Consider the following 18777-nt stretch of genomic DNA (forward strand, 5'->3'; position numbering starts at 1 on the left):
GAGGGAGAGGAGGAGCTGCGTTTAGCTGCTGCATGAAGATCCATTCAGGGCACTGATAATTATAAATGCCCCCACCCCCCGCCTGCTGTCCACAGATTCCCTCTGCTACAGGTGTTTTTTCTGTGTGCAGACAGTTTTCCACCACAGCTCTGTGACATGGAGGCTGCATTGGCCCCTTGGAGCATGAGTCAGGTCACAATTGTGACCCCTGCAACCCCTGCAACCCCGGGCATTGTATAACAAACATCTGTTCCTTCACAGCATTAACAGGTAAGAATTTGTAACAAAGTTTGTTAAAATCCTTGCAAAAGAACATTGATCACTCAGAGGGGATGGTTGTTTTCTCAACAAAAGTAGACTTACCTTTTAAACTTGACAGTTTAATAGTTGTTGCTTTGAATACAAATGCTTGTAAAATAATTCAAAATTAGTACCAATACAAGTAAAGTGTGGGATGTAATAAAAAGGTGTAACAATTAAAAGAGGTGTATGGCCAAAGCTTTTTTGGTTATACTGTATTGTGCAAAAGTTTTTGGTAATTGTGAAAAAATGCTGTAAACTAAGAATGCTTTCAGAAAGATAAGTATTCATAGTTTATCTTTATCAGTTAACAAAATGGAAAGTAGAACAGCAGAAAAATCCAAATAAAAAAAACATTTGCCTTTTAAAACAGCATCAATTCTTCTAGATAAACTTGCACAAATTTTTTGAAGGAACTTGGCAGGTAGGTTGTTCCAAACATCTAGGAGAACTAACCGCATAACTTCTGTGGATGTAGGCTGCCTCAGATCTTTCTATCTCCTCATGTAATCCCAGACAGACTCAGGCCGCGTACACACGCGGGGACTGTTCGCCCAACTTTGTCCGCTGAACAGTGTTTCGGCGGACAGTCCGCTCGTGTTTTGGCTTTCAGCGGACAGTTTCAGCGAACAGTCCGCTGAACAAGGTTTTTCGGAAATTCCGAAAAACTGTCCGCTGAAACTTTGTTTCAGCGAACAGTCCCCTCGTGTGTAGGCTTGTTCGTCAAACTAAGTTCCGCGCATGCTCAGAAAGGATTTACACGCCGAAGTTTGCATTGCAGTGTATAGGACGTCGTTTTCTAGTCCCGTCGTACGTGCCGTTCACGTCATCGCGCACGGTTTCAGCAAACTGTTCGTTCGTCGTGTGTGGGCAAGTCCGTCCATGCTAATTTTGAGCGGACTGTTTGCTGAAACTGTTTGACGGACAAAGTTGAGCGAACAGTCCCCGCGTGTGTACGCGGCCTTAGTGATGTTAGGATCAGGACTCTGTGGGGCAAAACCATCACTTCCAGGACTCCTTGTTCTTTTTTACACTGAAAATAGTTCTCAGTTACATTGGTTGTATGTTTGGGGTCATTGTCCTGCTGCGGAATAAATTTGAGGCCAATAACATTCCTACCTGATGGTATGGCATGATGGATAAGTCTCGCCTGTGTTATTAGCATTGGGGACACCATTGATCTTCACCAAATCTCCAACTCGTAATACTTGTAATAATACAGCCGGTGCAAATGACAACTGCCCCAACCTATAACTGGCATTAAAGTGGTTGTAAACCCTTACAGACCACTTTTACCTACAGGTAAGCCTAGATTAAGGCTTACCTGTAGGTGCAAGAAATATCTCCTAAACCTACACGGTTTAGGAGATATTTGCAAAAGACAGTCACCGCGCACCGTTGCTGACAGTGATCATGCCGTTAGTGGCGGCTCCCGCGCGTGAAGTCATCGCGACTCCGGCCAATCACAGCACTGGAGCCTCGATACTCAGAAGGAAGATGGACGCTTCGTGGAAGAGGGGTCAGCGGTGACATCGCAGGCTCTTGTGTCAGGTAAGTGACACATAATGGGTTACTATGTGATGCAGCCATAGCCCATCACGAATCAGATGAAAAACCCCCCCTTTTATTCTACATGTCTTTTTATGCCTTGGAAAATGTGAGTGCATAATCTCTTTGTTTTACCTGTGAATAAATTGCTTTTTTTAAAATCTACACCCAGAGGCACCCCCTTCTTCTTTTCTTTTTCTGCAACAGTCTAGGAGCCTGGTTTCAGCTCCCTGTGGTGGCAGCCCTGCATTGTGAAAGTCCCACTCAAAGAACGAAAGACACTTTCATGGGACTTGAGAACTAAAAAGTTCTTATATATAACTTTATACAGACAGCCCTCTAGAGTATATTATTATCTGATCTTTTGCGCCTCTACTTGTCGTGTACTATGTGATGCAGCCATAGCCCATTATGCTTTACCTTTGCAGGGAAACAAAGAGGAAGTAAAACCCATCAGGGTTTACTTCCTCTTTAACAGCAAGATGCACATGCAAGGACGACTCATGTCAAACAACAACAAAGAAAAATTTCCAGCTCAGCTTACCAGTCAGCCTGCAACAAACCAAATTGTTCTGTCTAACAGTTCACATTAAAACAGGGGTTTGGTTTGCACATATTTGCAAATACATGTGTAAGCTGCAGAGGCCACATCATCCAACGGATCTTGTCTGAAACTGTTGCATACACACGGTCGGACAAAGTTGTCGGAAAATCCGATCTTGCAGAACGTGATGACGTAATTTCGTTACGATGGGACTACGTTCAGGCTAGTATCCAGTAGCTTTGGTGTAGGAATTTGATCTGAGCATGCGTGGCACTTTGTCCGATCGGAATTCTCTACACATGATCGAAGTATATCCGATCGGAGCATTTTGTCGGAAAATATTTCCGACAAGTTTGAAAATTTGGTCCGATGGATATTCCGACGGAAATAGTCCGATGCAGACCACACACAGTCGGAATATCCGATAAAACGCTCCGATCGGACACATTCCGTCGGAATCTCTGACCATGTGTACAAGGGCTTAGACTGGACAATTTGGTTTGTTGAGCTGGGAATTTCTTTTTGTTGTTGTTTATAATAATACAGTGCCTAAATAACAAATATGGGTTGAGTCTAGTGCCAATAATACAATACATAAAATAATTGTGCATCATTTTACATCTTTTTATAATTTTCAGAAATGCAACCCTAAACTTGCACAGAACATCCACCATGCTTCACTGTTGCCTGCAGACACTCATTATTGTACCGTTCTCCAGCCCTTCGATGAACAAACTGCCTTCTGCTACAGACAAATATTTCACATTTTGACTCATCAGTCCAGAGCTCCTGCCAACATTTTTTCTGCACTCCACTTCCTATGTTTTTGTGCATAGTTGAGTCACTGTGCCTTTTTTTCACTTAGACTTTGACATACAAAACATGCAAATTTTGGTAAAATAAGGTCCCACTCCCACCGCCTTGCTATTTTAATTGTGCAAGTGGTTCAAATAACCGGAATAACATTTTATGCTTTAAACAAGTGAACCATTTTGCGTTGAAAAGGTATATGCTTAAAAATAAAATGCTTAAAAATTATTTAGTGCAAGTTATAATCAACATGTAGATATAGGTGTGGGTTGTTTTTAATATACTAAACAAATTACCAAGTACTAAGAAAATTGTGTTTCCTTAAAATAAAATGCAAGCTTCAGCTTGTCCGCATTAAATTTAGAATGACCGTGTTATGCTGAAAGGGTGTGTATGTATTGAACATATTAACGTATGTGTGTATATAGTTCAAATACTAACTTGTGCATTCTGGGAGAGGTCTTCCCTCAATTAGCTGCCTAGCTTGAGCTACAGATCTGTTATCAAGGTTGATATATATGGATTAAAAACTATAGAAAAGGGTTTGTCTAAATCCAATCACAAGTTTTTCAAGTCGTGGAAACATTTTGGCTAGATGTCAAAGACTGTTTAGAATGCATTTGTGATTACAGTCAGAAAATCTTTTCTTGAAATAAATTATCTGTAGACAATGTACATGAATTGTGGCATCAAGTGGAATTTCCACAGATAAAAGCTTCTTTTTTGTCTAAAGGTATATTGTGACAGTACATATCCACACTGCTTATAGAGATCGTGTGTGAAAGTAATGTCTTTATGGTATTCTGCATTTGGAGTTAGTTAGAACAAGTCTTACTATGTCTTTCTTTTGTACTCTATAATCTACTTAGATATTTTTGTATTACTAGAGTAATAGACACATCGTTTTGTAAGGTTTGAAAAAAAAAAAAAAGATTAAAACAAGATTTGCAGATAAGAAGACAAGTATAAGCAAAGTAGAAGAAGAGTATGGAAGCATCATAAATCAATGGGTTCAATACCAATTTGAAAAATGAAAATCAAAACTATGTGCATTGTGAACTTTGGGAATCAATTCTGAACTATTTTACTGAATATCTCAGGTATCAGATGATACACTATATTTCCGACAGTATTGGGACGCCGGCCTTTACATGCACATGAACTTTAATGGCATCTCAATCTTAGTCCATAGGGTTCAATATTGAGTTGGCCCACCCTTTGCAGTTATTAGACATGTGCAGACTAGAATATTTCGTTTAGTTTTTTCGTTTTCGTCCGTAAATTTTATTTATTTAGTTACTCCCGAAATTCGTTTTTATTTATTTCGTTTTTCGTGCAAAAATTGCATTCGTCCGAAAATCCACATGAATTACGGTCGAATCTGTCTTGGAAGGCTTATGGTATCTGTCGAATGGATAAAGAAGATTTGATGGAGCTGCTAAACTATATAGCCTATAGGCGGAGCATTCGATTGCCGAAATGTACGATTGCAGTGTCGTATAGTTGCGACGATCCCGTCGAATATTATTATAAACGTGCAACGATCCCGTCGAATATTATTATAAACGTCCAACGATCCCGTCGAATATTATTATAAACGTGCAACGATCCCGTCGAATATTATCATTATTTTTTTTTTATTTACTTCCCCCACCCAATTCCAGTATCGTTTCTCTCTGTCGATTCTGTTCTCTCTATGTCGAATATTTACTCTCTGTCGAAGCTTTTCTATATAATAGGACTAATAGAGGTAAACGAAACTTAGGCACATTCGACCACAGGTTCAATAGACATATGGAGTCACGTCGAATCTCCTATTCTATATCGAACGGTCACTTCGAATCTCCTATTCTATATCGAACTGTTGTAACAACGAAAACGAAAAAAAGCATTTATTTATGTCAGATCTTTCGTTTTTCGGAATCTGCACTTTCGTTATCGTTTGTCAAAACGAAAACGAAAATACCTGAAATTCGGACGAAAATGCATTCGGACGAAAACGAATGCACATGTCTAGCAGTTATAACAGCTTCAACTCTTCTGGGAAGGCTGTCCCAAATCTTTAAACATTGAGGATCACAAAAAGGAGGGAGAGGGTTGCATTTGGCCCCCACCAAAAAAAAAACACCAGTTTGACACGTGATCATGAACAGAGGGGACAAGGTCCTGTATTTGTAATATGGCACACACTAGAGATGATGGGGTGTCTGCTGGAGATAGAAAATGAAGCTTCAACTCTTCTGGGAGGGTTGTCCACAAGGTTTAGGAGTGTGTCTATGGGAACGTTTGACCATTCTTTCAGAAGACCATTTTTGAGGTCAGGCACTGATGTTGGAAGAGAAGGCCTGGGTCGCAGTCTCCACTTTAAATCATTCCAAAGTTGTTCTATCGAGTTGAGGTCAGGACTCTGTGCAAGCCAGTCAGGTTCCTCCACCCCAAACTCACTCATCCATGTCTTTATGGACCTTGCTTTGCGCACTGGTATGCAGTCATGTTGGAACAGGAAGGGCCCATCCCCAAACTGTTCCTACAAAGTTGGGAGCATGAAATTGTACAAAATGTCTTGGCATGCTGATGCCTTAAGAGTATAAGAGATGGAAAAAAGCCACCCTTATGGTAAATAGGACAGTGACTACCTCCCCTAATAGGGCTCCCCTAGGGGGCACTAGATATATAAAAAATAGAAAAATAAAGGGGTCAGTGGTGCTACCAAAAGAGGAAAGGTACAAGGGGAACAAGAAACAGGTGGGGGCTGTGACCACAGATATGAGGTATACACTAGAGCTAAACACCTACAAAAGTGTGAAGCACGCCCCCTGTGGGTAATACCTTAAGGTTAGGGTGGGTCTACAAAACAAACCCCCCTCAATGCACGGGCTAATGGGCAAATACACAATGTGACTCCCAAAAAAAACGATTAACCAAAATACTGCCTTAGCCCTTGTACACACGGTCGGACATTCTGCCAACCAAATCTGTTGGATTTTGTCCGACGGATTTTGTCCGATGGATTGTGTCCGAAACTGTTGCATACACACGGTCGGACCAAGTTGTCGGATTTTGCGGTTGCCAAGAACGCGGTGACGTAAGCCGTGTATGGTGGGACTAGAAAAGGGAAGTTCAGCACCACGTCCAGCACCCTTTGGGCTCCTTCTGCTGATCTCGTGTTAGTAGAAGTTTGGTGAGAGACGATTCGCACTTTTTAGATTTGTGATTCAGATCGCTACTGCTCTTCGGTTTGTGCTTGTCTTTGCGTATCTGATAATCAGTGCGTGCAGTAATTAAGTATTTGTTGATCATTGTGGACTATATCTTGGTATAGTATGCTTTGAAAGGCATTTTTTATTGGCTGCTTGCTTCTGCTATTCAGTTCGTTCTTTCAGGCCTTGCTGTTTATCGGTTCTTTCTGGTGTCCGTTCTGACCAGCCGACTGTTTTCAAACCATGTTTCGTCTATGTACTCGTCGTAGAGTTTGTGCTGTGCAGGGGCTTCGTGTTGGGGTTCTTACTTTGACACAAGCCCGGTCCATGAGCAGGGAGGGGAGGCGTTTGTGGACCAAGAATTGGTTGCGCCAGCGTCACCAGTTCTCACACATGCCTTTGCTCCGTGAGATCCGCGAGAATAATCCTGATGATTTCAGGAATTATCTCCGGATGACGGACCCCGTTTTTCACCATCTGCTGGCTTTGCTGACCCCTTATATCACCAGGCAAGATACCTGCATGCGGCAAGCCATCACTCCAGAGCAGAGGCTCATCACCACGTTGCGCTACTTGGCGACAGGGAGAAGCCTTCATGACCTCAAGTTCTCTCCAGGCATCTCCCCCCTGGCTCTGGGGATCATTATTCCAGAGACCTGTTCTGCCATCATTCAGGTCCTGCAGAAGGACTATATGAAGGTAAGTTTTCTCCTTAAACATCACTCATTCTATGTATTTCATGCTTGCTAATGTCTTGCATTTCTTTCCTCATTCCCTACTTACCATCATTGCAATATGCTCTAATTCATATACTCTGCCCCTTTGTCCTCATGCAGATTTTCCTCACTATCTTCCCCACTATGCTCTTCTTGGCCCCTCAAACTATAGTCTAGTCACTTACCAATGTCTTTTGTCAGCTCCATAGTATTGCTTTCCCCTAAACACCCCCTAAAATCTCTACAAATGTTATGTGTGTGCTTCAGTTCATGCAGAGTGACTTTTTTGAAATTTTTGGGGTTGTGCCAAACTCATTAGTAACCCCCCTCCCCCCAACTGCTAGCTCAGCTGATAGCAATCCTCTATCTGATGACTTGACCAAACCCAATACACACTATACCTACCTTTTTGATGATCACATTTATGGACGAGTTCACCTAAGCATGTAGTGTAAGGGCCTGCCTCAATACTTTCAAATGCAATTTTTTTTTTTTAACATATTAATTATCTTGATATGTAATAGCAGAATGTCAAAATGTGCTTCCATTTTGTTTTCTTTTTGTTATTATGACACTTCTTACCTTTCCGGTGGGCTGCCAATAGTGTAAGTAAGGAGGGGCTTCCCAAAGTATCACACATTATTTAGGCATTCAGCTCTTAATCAAGTGGAGAGGGTTACCTGTCCTAAACATCCCCCCTCATTTTTTTTTTAGCAAGGGCACATCATATGGGGGAGATGGGGGGGTGATGACTCTCATAAGGGGACCTTATACTTTAGGCTTTAAATACTCAGTTCCCAAAATGTTATACTAATTTTGGCCACAAATGTGGGTGTCTAATCTGCTTGCAATGTTGATTTGTCAAATTATAAATTTGTGTTCTTGTTTCACTACACAGTGTCCTTCAACGCCACAGGAATGGCAGACTGTGGCCTCCCACTTTGCCAGTTTTTTTCAAGTTGTACCTTTTTCACCAACAGTGCAAACCCAAGTTCAGAGCGAGATGAGGGGACAGTCTCTTCTTCAGATAATCTTATTATGTTGTGGGTCTGCTACACACACACCTTATTTTTGTAACTAATGTATGTAGTGCATTACTGACCAAAATCGTGCTCATTTTCAGCACCATGGCAGGAAAATGGCATGATTGTCCAAATTTACACCTCACTGTGGGTGTTTTTTTACTAAAGGCACATCCACTATGCACTACAAGTGCACTGCAAAAGTACACCCGAAACTGCACTTGGAGTGCAAAGTGGAGTTGCCTTTAGTAAATCGCACTCCTTCTCAGCACAAACTAAAATTTTACTACAAATACATTTTTTGCGCAATGAAAAAGGAAGCCACACATTGTTGAGAATTAAACTTTTTAATACAAGCACATTCACATGTGCGTTTAAAAAAGGTTTTTACAACAAACCAAGAAATTGTGTGTATCAAAAACAGAGTTTAATCAGAATTTTGTTTACTTGTTGTTTTTGTGTAAACAGGCATGTATCAAACCATAAAATACAGAACACAGGAACTTACAAAGTTCAACTTTGAAAAGTGAAGACAGACGGGGAATAGTCTAAAAAGAACGTCAGGGGCGGGCGTAGTTTCACGCATGCGCACTGTATATAAAACGCAACACGCGTGTATCGTCCATACGATCTGGGAAGAGAGTGAGGCACAGACGCGACGAACGTGCAAACGAAGGTAACATTTTTAACTTGATGCTTCACTAGACTAGACTGCTTCTATATAGGCCGATGTTGGGACAAGATTAGGAGGGTTTTTAATGGCATTATTTGTATTTGAGGGTTTGTCTTGTGTTGTGTCTTGCAGACAATATGGATCCATTCCAAAACCCAAATTTTATGGGGCTATTCCTAGAACTCTACAAGGAGATGCCCTGCCTGTGGCAGTTCCACAACAAGTTTTATGCCGACATAACAAAGAGGAACGCAGCGCTGGAGAAACTGCTTTCTTTGGTGCGGATCATGGTCCCCACGGCAGACATGGCCTATCTGAATAGGAAAATTGGGGCCATGAGGATTACATATTTCAGGGAGAGAAAGAAGCACCTGGAGTCCTTAAGAGCAGGAGATACAGATGCCGTTTATTACCCCAGGATGGTTCACTTTGACAGGCTGCATTTTCTGTTAGACCAGGGGTTACCCAGGCCACCACTCAGGCCACCACTCTCCAGTCTTCCTTCAAGGCATCCTTCACCCCCAGCTGAGGCTTCCAATGTCCAACCTGGGCCTTCCAGGCAGCAACATGTGGTGGGGCCCAGCTTGAGACAGGTATTGCATTGTTGAACATATTTCTTGTGTTACATTTAATGCTGTTAACTAGATGTTCTTATTGATCAGTAAGTTGTGATTTCTCAAAGTGGTTTACATCTCAATAGACAGTAGTGACCAAAAATGATTGGAACGGGAAAGAAAAATGCTGGTCTCAGAATGATAGTCTGTTCTATTTGGTAACATTCAATTATCAAAAGCCAGGAGTACAAAATGGTGTGATTGATGATCAAAAAACGAAAACTACGTCCCCTTTTCATACACAGGAAGACCTCAGTCGGGGGGAGGCTGTGGCAAGTGGCAGCCAGGAGGTCGAACAACGCCCTCCTTCTCCTCCTGCCTCAACTACAGGAGCCCAGCCACAGCCTCGAAGGATGCCTGGTGGGAAGTGCCCAAGGAAGACGAGAGAGATGGCCTGGGTTCAGTCTGGTCTGCCAGAAGATGCAGCCTCTTGAAGATCCACATCCTGGGGACATAAATGGCATCTGAATTTCCTGTTCTCTAGGACTTCGGGACCAGACTTCTCTCCCTGAGATATGTACTCCTCAGGCCACCAATTTTTTATATTCTAATTTGTTCATGTCTGCCCTGGGGGCCAAAGGCTGCACCAAAGTAAGTTTCTCCAGCGCTGCGTTCCTATTTTTATTTTATAGCGACCAAAATAAAGGTTTTTTTTGTTTGATGAAATACTTGTGTAATGTGTTTTCCTTCCAAAAGGCCAGTTTATTTGTGAGCAGGCAGGTACATTTCAAAAATACAAAGTGAAATGAATAACAAGGGGTACCAACACTAAACAACCTCCTGTAGATTAAAAAAGAAAAACGAAAGATAAAAAATAAAATAATGTTGTTGTGGTAAGTTAACACACAAAAAACACTGCAAAAAAAGGAGAAATGAGCAAACTGTCTTTAAAGGAGATTTTTAGGAATTAAAAATAAAAAAACATTCAAAAAAAGAATAAACAAAATCTAAAATTGTGTAGATGTGACGCAAACTAAAATTGTATTGCTGAAATGGTTAAAAAAGAGTCATGAAATACGTTCGGGAGAAGTGTGTGTGACTATGAGCATCAAAAGAAGTTCGTTCTTGCAGCATTGTAAAGAACAAGAGAATGCGCTTCATGAAAGAATTTTTAACATTGCATCGTGACGAATGTGCTATATCGCTTACGAGCAGTAGTTTTACCTGAACAAGCGCTTCCGTGTCGGAATTTGAATGTGAGCATGCGTGGCACCTTGTCCGTCGGAGTAGGCTACACATGATCGGAGTATGTCCGATCGGACCAGTTTGTCGGAAAATATTTCCAGCAAGTTGGAAAACTTGGTCCGATGGATATTCCGACGGAATCAGTCCGATGCATTCCACACACAGTCGGATTATCCGACAACATGGTCCGATAGGACACATTCAGATGGATTCTCCGACCGTGTGTACAAGGGCTAAGTGTTCCTAGTAAGTGTGTATATACATTAATCTCATATATAAAAATAAAGTGACATAATTAAATGTGTCATAAGTGAATCAGTAATAATAATTGCCCTAAAATGGAATATAAACAATATCCTATGCAAAAGTACGTATTATAATACGTACATGTGATATATATAAATCCGTACCATTCATTAATGCAATATGAAAATTATATAATAATGTGCAATAGTGTTATATCCAAGACACGAAAATAAAAATAAAAATAAAGAACCACATAAAATAATACAAAAATAAAAAATAAAGTGCAGGAAAATCCACAAATCAAAAAGATCCAAAGAGCAAAAATCAAAACACCCCCATAGAAAAAATGAAACAAAAGAAGTCTATAGATGTAAGTGGAGGTGTTTACTTTCCATTTTAGGGCAATTATTATTACTGATTCACTTATGACACATTTAATTATGTCACTTTATTTTTATATATGAGATTAATATATATACACACTTACTAGGAACACTTAGGCAGTATTTTGGTTAATCGTTTTTTTTTGGGAGTCACATTGTGTATTTGCCCATTAACACATGCATTGAGGAGGGTTTGTTTTGTAGACCCACACAAACCTTAAGGTATTACCCACAGGGGGCTTGCTTCACACTTTTGTGGGTGTTTAGCTCTAGTGTATACCTCATATTTGTGGTCACACCCCCCACCTCTTTCTTGTTCCCCTTTCCTCTTTTGGTAGCGCCACTGACCCCTTTATTTTTCTATCTGGTGCCTTAAGAGTTCCCTTCACTGTAAATATGGGGCCAAGCCCAACCCCTGAAAAAGTACCCACACCATAATCCCCACTCCACCAAATGATTTGGACCAGTGCACGAAGCAAGGTTCATAAAGACATGGATGACTGAGTTTGACTGGCCTGCACTGAGTGCAGAAGAAAATAGGCTTTGGCAAATTCTTAATTAAAAGCCATATATGCCCTCGTTTTGTGCAAATTAACATCAGAAAATGTCATTGTTCAAATGTCAGTGGTCGGTGAAACAGATTGAAAACTGTTTTAATTGGGCAGAAAAGAACTTCTGGTCTTGATACAATTGATTCATTTACCATGTAAAATGAAATATGAAATAACTGCAGTGTCGCAGTTAGACCCGTTTATGACATACTACATAAAAATAACGACTCATAATTTAAAGTGGGTCATTTAACAGATAAACGGCAAATGTTGTGGATTTTGGAACCGTAACACACACGATTGGACATTGATCAGACATTCCGACAACAAAATCCATGGATTTTTTCAGACGGATGTTGGCTCAAACTTGTCTTGCATACACATGGTCACACAAATCTTGTCGGAAATTCCAAACGTCAAGAACGTGTTGACATACAACACGTACAATGAGCCGTGAAAAATGAAGTTCAATAGCCAATGCGGCTCTTCTACTTGATTCTGAACATGCGTGGAACTTTGTGTGTCGGAATTGTGTACACACCATCGGAATTTACGACAACGGATTTTCTTGTCGGAAAATTTGAGATCCAGATCACAAATTTTGTGTGACGGAAATTGTCCGATGGAGCCTACAAAAAGCTCCCATCCAACATTTTCTGTCTGAAAATCCAACCGTGTTTATGGGGCATGAGATTCAACTTGTCTCTAACATTGGTATATGCACTGATTTATACCTACTCTTCTAGGAAGCTTGAAACGCTCAATCCACTCCCTTCTCCCTTACTCAGGAATAAATAATAGAAAAATGCTTAAAAATATATCCCTACCAAGCATGACTGCTTTAAAGTGGAGGTCTGCCCATCCTTGCAAATAATACACATACTGCAGCTGCTGACTTGTGACATGGATTCCCGGAAGTGGGGACAGAATACCTGTCAAAGACAGTTATCCGCTCCCCCCCCCCCCGAAAGGTGCCAAACGTGGCACCCAAGGGGGAAAGTAGACAAATGAGCAGAAGTTCCACTTTTGAGTGGAACTCCGCTTTAAATCTGAACCCCAGATACACTCTGTGCTCTTTCTCATTCAAAACATCCAGACTGTGATGATGCTGCAGGTCAATAAATAGGGCCATTCTACAAGGGTAAATTCAACAAAATCAAATCAAAATATATTAGAAATGTTGTGTCTGGAGTTTGGCATTAATTCATTTACACTGGTGTGAGCTGGTGCTTACATGTGCTGTGACACCCAATGTTGGTAGGCAGAGGTACCAATCATTTAGCACATAGATTAACTGTACAGTGCTGATGTCAGTGGGAGTCCCTTCTACCTGATCCCAATTGCCAATATTTGCCCATGAGCTCTCAGTAAGAGCTAAGTCATAGTTCTGGCAGTGCAAATCTAGCATTACCCAGAACAATACAGTGACATACATATGCAGTTGCTGGGAGTTAACACCTGTCAGATGTGAATAATGGGTGCGCACAGAAATGTTACTGGTTGGCTGGGAGAAGACTATCAGAGCCAGGGGCAGCATGGTCAAAATGTATCGTTACCCAACTGTGAGGATTTTCACCATGGCACAGAGGAATGACACCAGGAACAGGTCAGTGACCCAGACGTGAGGCACACATCTTGACACCACTGGGAATGGGCGACCACCAGCTCTATGTCTATTGCCATCACAGCTCTTTTGAGCCAAAGCACCCCTTGTTGGGGAAGAACCAGGTCACAAGATCACGAGAGAAAGATACAGGACCCCTGTGGAAGAGGATCAGGAAGCCTAATTGCCCGTACACACGATCAGAAAATTGTACGGAAAATACCACTTTCGAATAAATCGTACGATAATTGGATCGTTAGTACAGACACCACCAACTGTGGAAGGGAGTTTCAGATCCTTACTTCTCTAACAGTAAATAACTCCTTACACAGTTTAAATGCTTTTTGTCCAACTACATTGCATGGGTGCATGTCTTCTTTAGAGACCTCAGGTTAAATAGTTTCCTTCCAATATTAGAGTCATCATTCATATATTTGTTTATTGCATTCATATACCCTCTTAAGTGTTGCTTCTCCAGGGAGAATAGGTTTGAAGTCATTCTTTATAAATGAGGTCCTCCAGCCCTCTTATTAGCTTTGTCGCCCTTCTCTGGACTCCCTCCAGCTTCAATTCCAGTACATCCTTTCTGAGGACTGGTGACCAGAACTGGCTGGCATACTCAAGATATGGCTGAACCAGGGTTTTATAATGTGGCATAATTATAGTTTTATTTCTAGTCTAAATCCCCTTTTAAGAATATAAAAAACGTTTTTTGATATATAAAAAGTGACTGCTTCCAAATGTAGAATGTAACCTTTACAAGTGCTTGAAAAAAGTTTTTTCTATGCTAATTGGATTTCGTATTACAATTACTGACAATAAAAAAGTAGCCACATCTGTTTGAGCATAAGTTCCAATTCACTGAGCTCCAGATTTCCTTTACATATTTCTAAATGTCTTATTAAAATAGCCATTTTAAATCCAGAACAATAAAAACAAATGTTTTTAAAAAAAAAGAAGAAAAACACTTTGAAGAAGAAGAGGCTTTGACACATGCCTAATTAAAAGCCATATATACCCCCCTTTTCTGCAAATTAACACCAGAAATAGTCATTGTTCAAATGTCAGTGGTCTGTGAAACATATTGAAAACTGTTTTAATTGGGCAGAAAAGAACTTCTGGTCTTGATACAATTGATTAATTTACCAAGTAAAATTGAACAACTGCAGTGTCGCAGTTAGACCCGGTTATGACATACTACGTAAATTAATGACTCATAATTCAAAATGGGTCATTTAACAGATAAACATCAAATGTTGTGGACTCCGGAACTGTAAGATTCAACTTTTGTATGTGCATTGATTTGTACCTACTCTTCTAGGAACTTTGGAACACTCAGTCCGCTCTCTTCTCCCTTGCTCAGGAATAAATAATAGAAAAGTTCTTAATACATCCCTACCATGCATGACTGCTTTAAAGCTGAACCCCAGGTACACTCTGTGCTCTTTCTCATTCAAAACATCCAGACTGTGATGATGCTGCAGGTCAATGAATAGGGCCATTGTACATGGATAATTTAACAATATCAAATCTAAATATATTAGAAATGTTGTGTCTGGAGTTCAGTATTAATTAATTTACACTGATGGGAGCTGGTGCTTACATGTGCTGTGACACCTGATGTTGGAAGGCAGAGCTCCCAATCATTTAGCACTTAGATTAGCTGCACAGTGCTGATGTCAGCAGGAGTCCATTCTACCAGCTCCCAATTGCCAATATTTGCCCAAGTCATAGTTCTGGTGGCGCCAATGTAGCATTACCCAGAACAATACAATGACATACATATGCAGTGGTTGGGAGTTAACACCTGTCAGATGTGAATAATGGATGCGCAGAGAAATGTTACTGATTGTCTGCGAGAAGACTATTAGAGCTAGGGGCAGCATGGTCAAAATGTATCGTTACCCACCTGTGAGAATTTTCACCTTGGCACCGAGGAAGGACCCCAGGAACAGGTCAATGAACCAGAAGTGAGAGGCATCTTGACACCACTGGGAATGGGCAACCACCAGCTCAATGTCTATTGCCATCACAGCTCTTTTGAGCCAAAAGCACCTCTTTTGGGCAAGAACCAGGTCACAAGATCACAGGAGAAAGATTCAGGACCCCTGCTGAAGAGGATCGGAAAGCCTAAGCATCCCATCAGTAGCAGAAACTTGAACAGGGATAACGGAGCAGTGGTGGCAATAAGTTGTTACAGAGAATCTTTAACTTGTATAGTTTCTCTTTTATGTTTTCTTTTATCATTTGGTGTTATAGAGAAGATTTTGCAGGGTGTTTATGTAGATATCTTATCATTACTACCTAGTAAAAAGGATTTTGGTCAGAAAGAAGGGGAGGGTCCATAGGTAGAGTGACGATGTCCTGTGGATAGAACATTTGATAATTGTTTACAGTTTTTTTTTATTTATGCAAGTGTGTTGGGTGAAAAAAGTCCTGACCTTTGTATCAGGGCTTTTTCAGCATGTGGGCAATGTCCATGAGGCTTCCAGTGCCTGCAGGTTCCTGACTTGGTTCCATTATGGCGATTGCTACAGACCAAAACTGGCAGTGTACCCAACCAATGAATAGGGATCTAAGGATATTGGTCTTAGGCTGAATTTTATGACTCCCCAGCAAACACATATTCAGAAATCTGCAGTTAAGGCTGAGTTGCCTTTTAAAGAGGAAGTAAACCCTGATGGGTTTACTTCCTCATTGATTCCCTGCAAAGGTAAAGCATAATGGACTACTAATGTCGCAGTCACAATAAAAATAGCTGATTGCCGCCATTACTAGTAAAAAAATATACATATATTAATAAAAATGCTATAAAACTATCCCCTATTTTGTAAATGCTATAAATTTTGCACAACCAATCAATAATTGCTTATTGTGATTTTTTTTACCAAAAATATGCAGAAGACTACGTATCGGCCAAAACTGAGGAAAAAAAATTTTTTATACTTTTTTGGGAGATATTTATTATAGCAAAATGTGACGCTCTTTTTTGTTTATAGCGCAAAAAAAAAAACTCAGAGGTGATCAAATACCACCAAGACAAAGCTCTATTTGTGGGAAAAAAAGGACGTCAATTTTGCTTGGCCACATCGCACGACCGCGCAATTGTCAGTTAAAGCATTGCAGTGCCGAATCGCAAAAAGTGGTCTGGTCTTTGGCCAGCAAAATGGTCCGGGGCTTATGTGGTTAAAAGAAAAATACAACATTACAGAAGATGCAGTCATTACCAAGATCACTTGCATTTGCTTCAAGAATAATGCCTAGAGGAATTATTTTTTTCCTGGAAGCTTGTAGCGCCCTCATAGGTAGGTGCTGAGATTAGTGTATTATAGTTTTTGGTTTCCCTGCTAAACAACAGCAGGTACATTTATGTGATGTCTGCTTAACAGAGAGCTGTGACCGGCTAGTGTAGTCTGCTCAGTGTGCTCTGGTGCTGCTCATGCTGTCTTGAAGTGTCACACTGGTCTAGCAGCTATGGAAAGTGCTGAAAAGTGGGCAGAAACCAATGTTGTACCTAAACAAAATGTATGTCCTTTTATTCTTACAAATAGAACTTTCTTTTGGTGATATTTGACTACCTCTGCAGTTTTTATTTTTTGTGCTATAAACAAATAAAGAGCGACAATTTTGAAAAAAAAAACAACGTTTTGTACCTTTTTTGCTATAATAATTAACCCCCCCCCCTATTTAAAAAAAAAAAAAATTCTTCATCAGTTTAGCCCAATATGTATTCTTCTACATATTTTTGGTAAAAAAAATAAATAAATCGCAATAAGCGTATATTGATTGGTTTGTGCAAAAGTTATAGTGTCTGCAAAATAGGGGATAGATTTATGGCATTTTTATTATTTATTTATTTTTTACTAGTAATGGCGGCGATCTGCGCTTTTTAGCAGGACTGCCACATAACGGCGGACAAATTGGACACTTTTGACACTTTTGACACACTGGGACCAGTGACATTTATACAGGGATCAGAGCTAAAAATAGCCACGATTACTGTATAAATGTCACTGGCAGGGAAGGGGTTAACACTGGGGGGCAATCAAAAAGTTAAGTGTTCCCTGGGAGGTGTTTCTAACTGGGGGGTGAACTGACTAGAGGAGGAGAGAGATTGCTGTTCCTGATTATTAGGAACATCAGATCTCTCTCTACTTCCCTGTCAGAATGGGCATCTGTCTGTTTACATTGACTGATCCCTGTTCTGGCTTTCTGAGGAACGATTGCGGGTGGCCGGTAGACATTGCAGCCGCTGGCCAAGCGCCCCCTATAGCTTCTTAAAGCAGCAATCATACAATGATGGCGATTCACGCAGCCGTGCCAACCTGCCTCAGTACAACTGCAGCGGCTGGTTGGCAAGTAGTTAACCACTTAACAACCGCCCTATAGCCGAATGACGGCTACAGGGCGGTTTCTTAACTCTGGGAGGCCGTCATGTGACATCCTCCCAGAATTCCGCTCTCGCACGCCCCCTGGGGCGCGCACTCGAGAGCATCCGTGACCGCCGGGTCCACAGGACCCGGCGCATCACGGATCACGGTAAACGGCCGCTCATAGCGGCCATTTACCACGTGATCGCTCCGTCAAATGACGGAGTGATCACTTGTAAACAAACCGGCGTCATAAGATGTTATGACGCCGGTTCCTCCCTCCCCCTCTCTGTAACGATCGGAACAGCGGAGGGGGAAGAGATCGGTGTCAGCAGCGATGTGGGCTGCATCTGCAGTGCCCACATCGCTGCTCACTGAAAATTAACCCCTCAATTCCCTGCCAATACTCTGCAATACCCTGCCATTACTCTGCATTACTCTACAATACCCTGCAACACTCTGCAATACTCTGCATTACTCTGCAATACTCTGCATTACACTGCATTACTCTGCATTACACTGCATTACTCTGCATTACTCTGCAATACTCTGCATTACTCTGCAATACTCTGCAATACTCTGCATTACTCTGCAATACTCTGCATTACTCTGCAATACTCTGCATTACTCTGCATTACTCTGCAATACCCTGCAATACCCTGCAATACCCTGCAATACTCTGCATTACCCTGCAATACCCTGCAATACTCTGCAATACTCTGCAATACCCTGCAACACTCTGCAACACTCTGCAATACCCTGCAACACTCTGCAATACCCTGCAACGCTCTGCAACACCCGCCAATACCCTGCAACACTCTGCAATGCTCTGCAACACTCTGCAATGCTCTGCAACACCCACCAATACCCTGCGACACTCTGCAATGCTCTGCAACACCCGCCAATACCATGCAACACTCTGCAATGCTCTGCAACACCCTCCAATATCCTGCAATGCTCTGCAACGCAATACTCTGCAACGCCATACTCTGAGATACCCAGCCATACCCAG

Source organism: Lithobates pipiens, unplaced genomic scaffold (assembly GCF_037356315.1).
Source record: "Lithobates pipiens isolate NorthernLeopardFrog02 unplaced genomic scaffold, aLitPip1_a1.2 Scaffold_3, whole genome shotgun sequence".
NCBI lineage: Eukaryota > Metazoa > Chordata > Amphibia > Anura > Ranidae > Lithobates > Lithobates pipiens.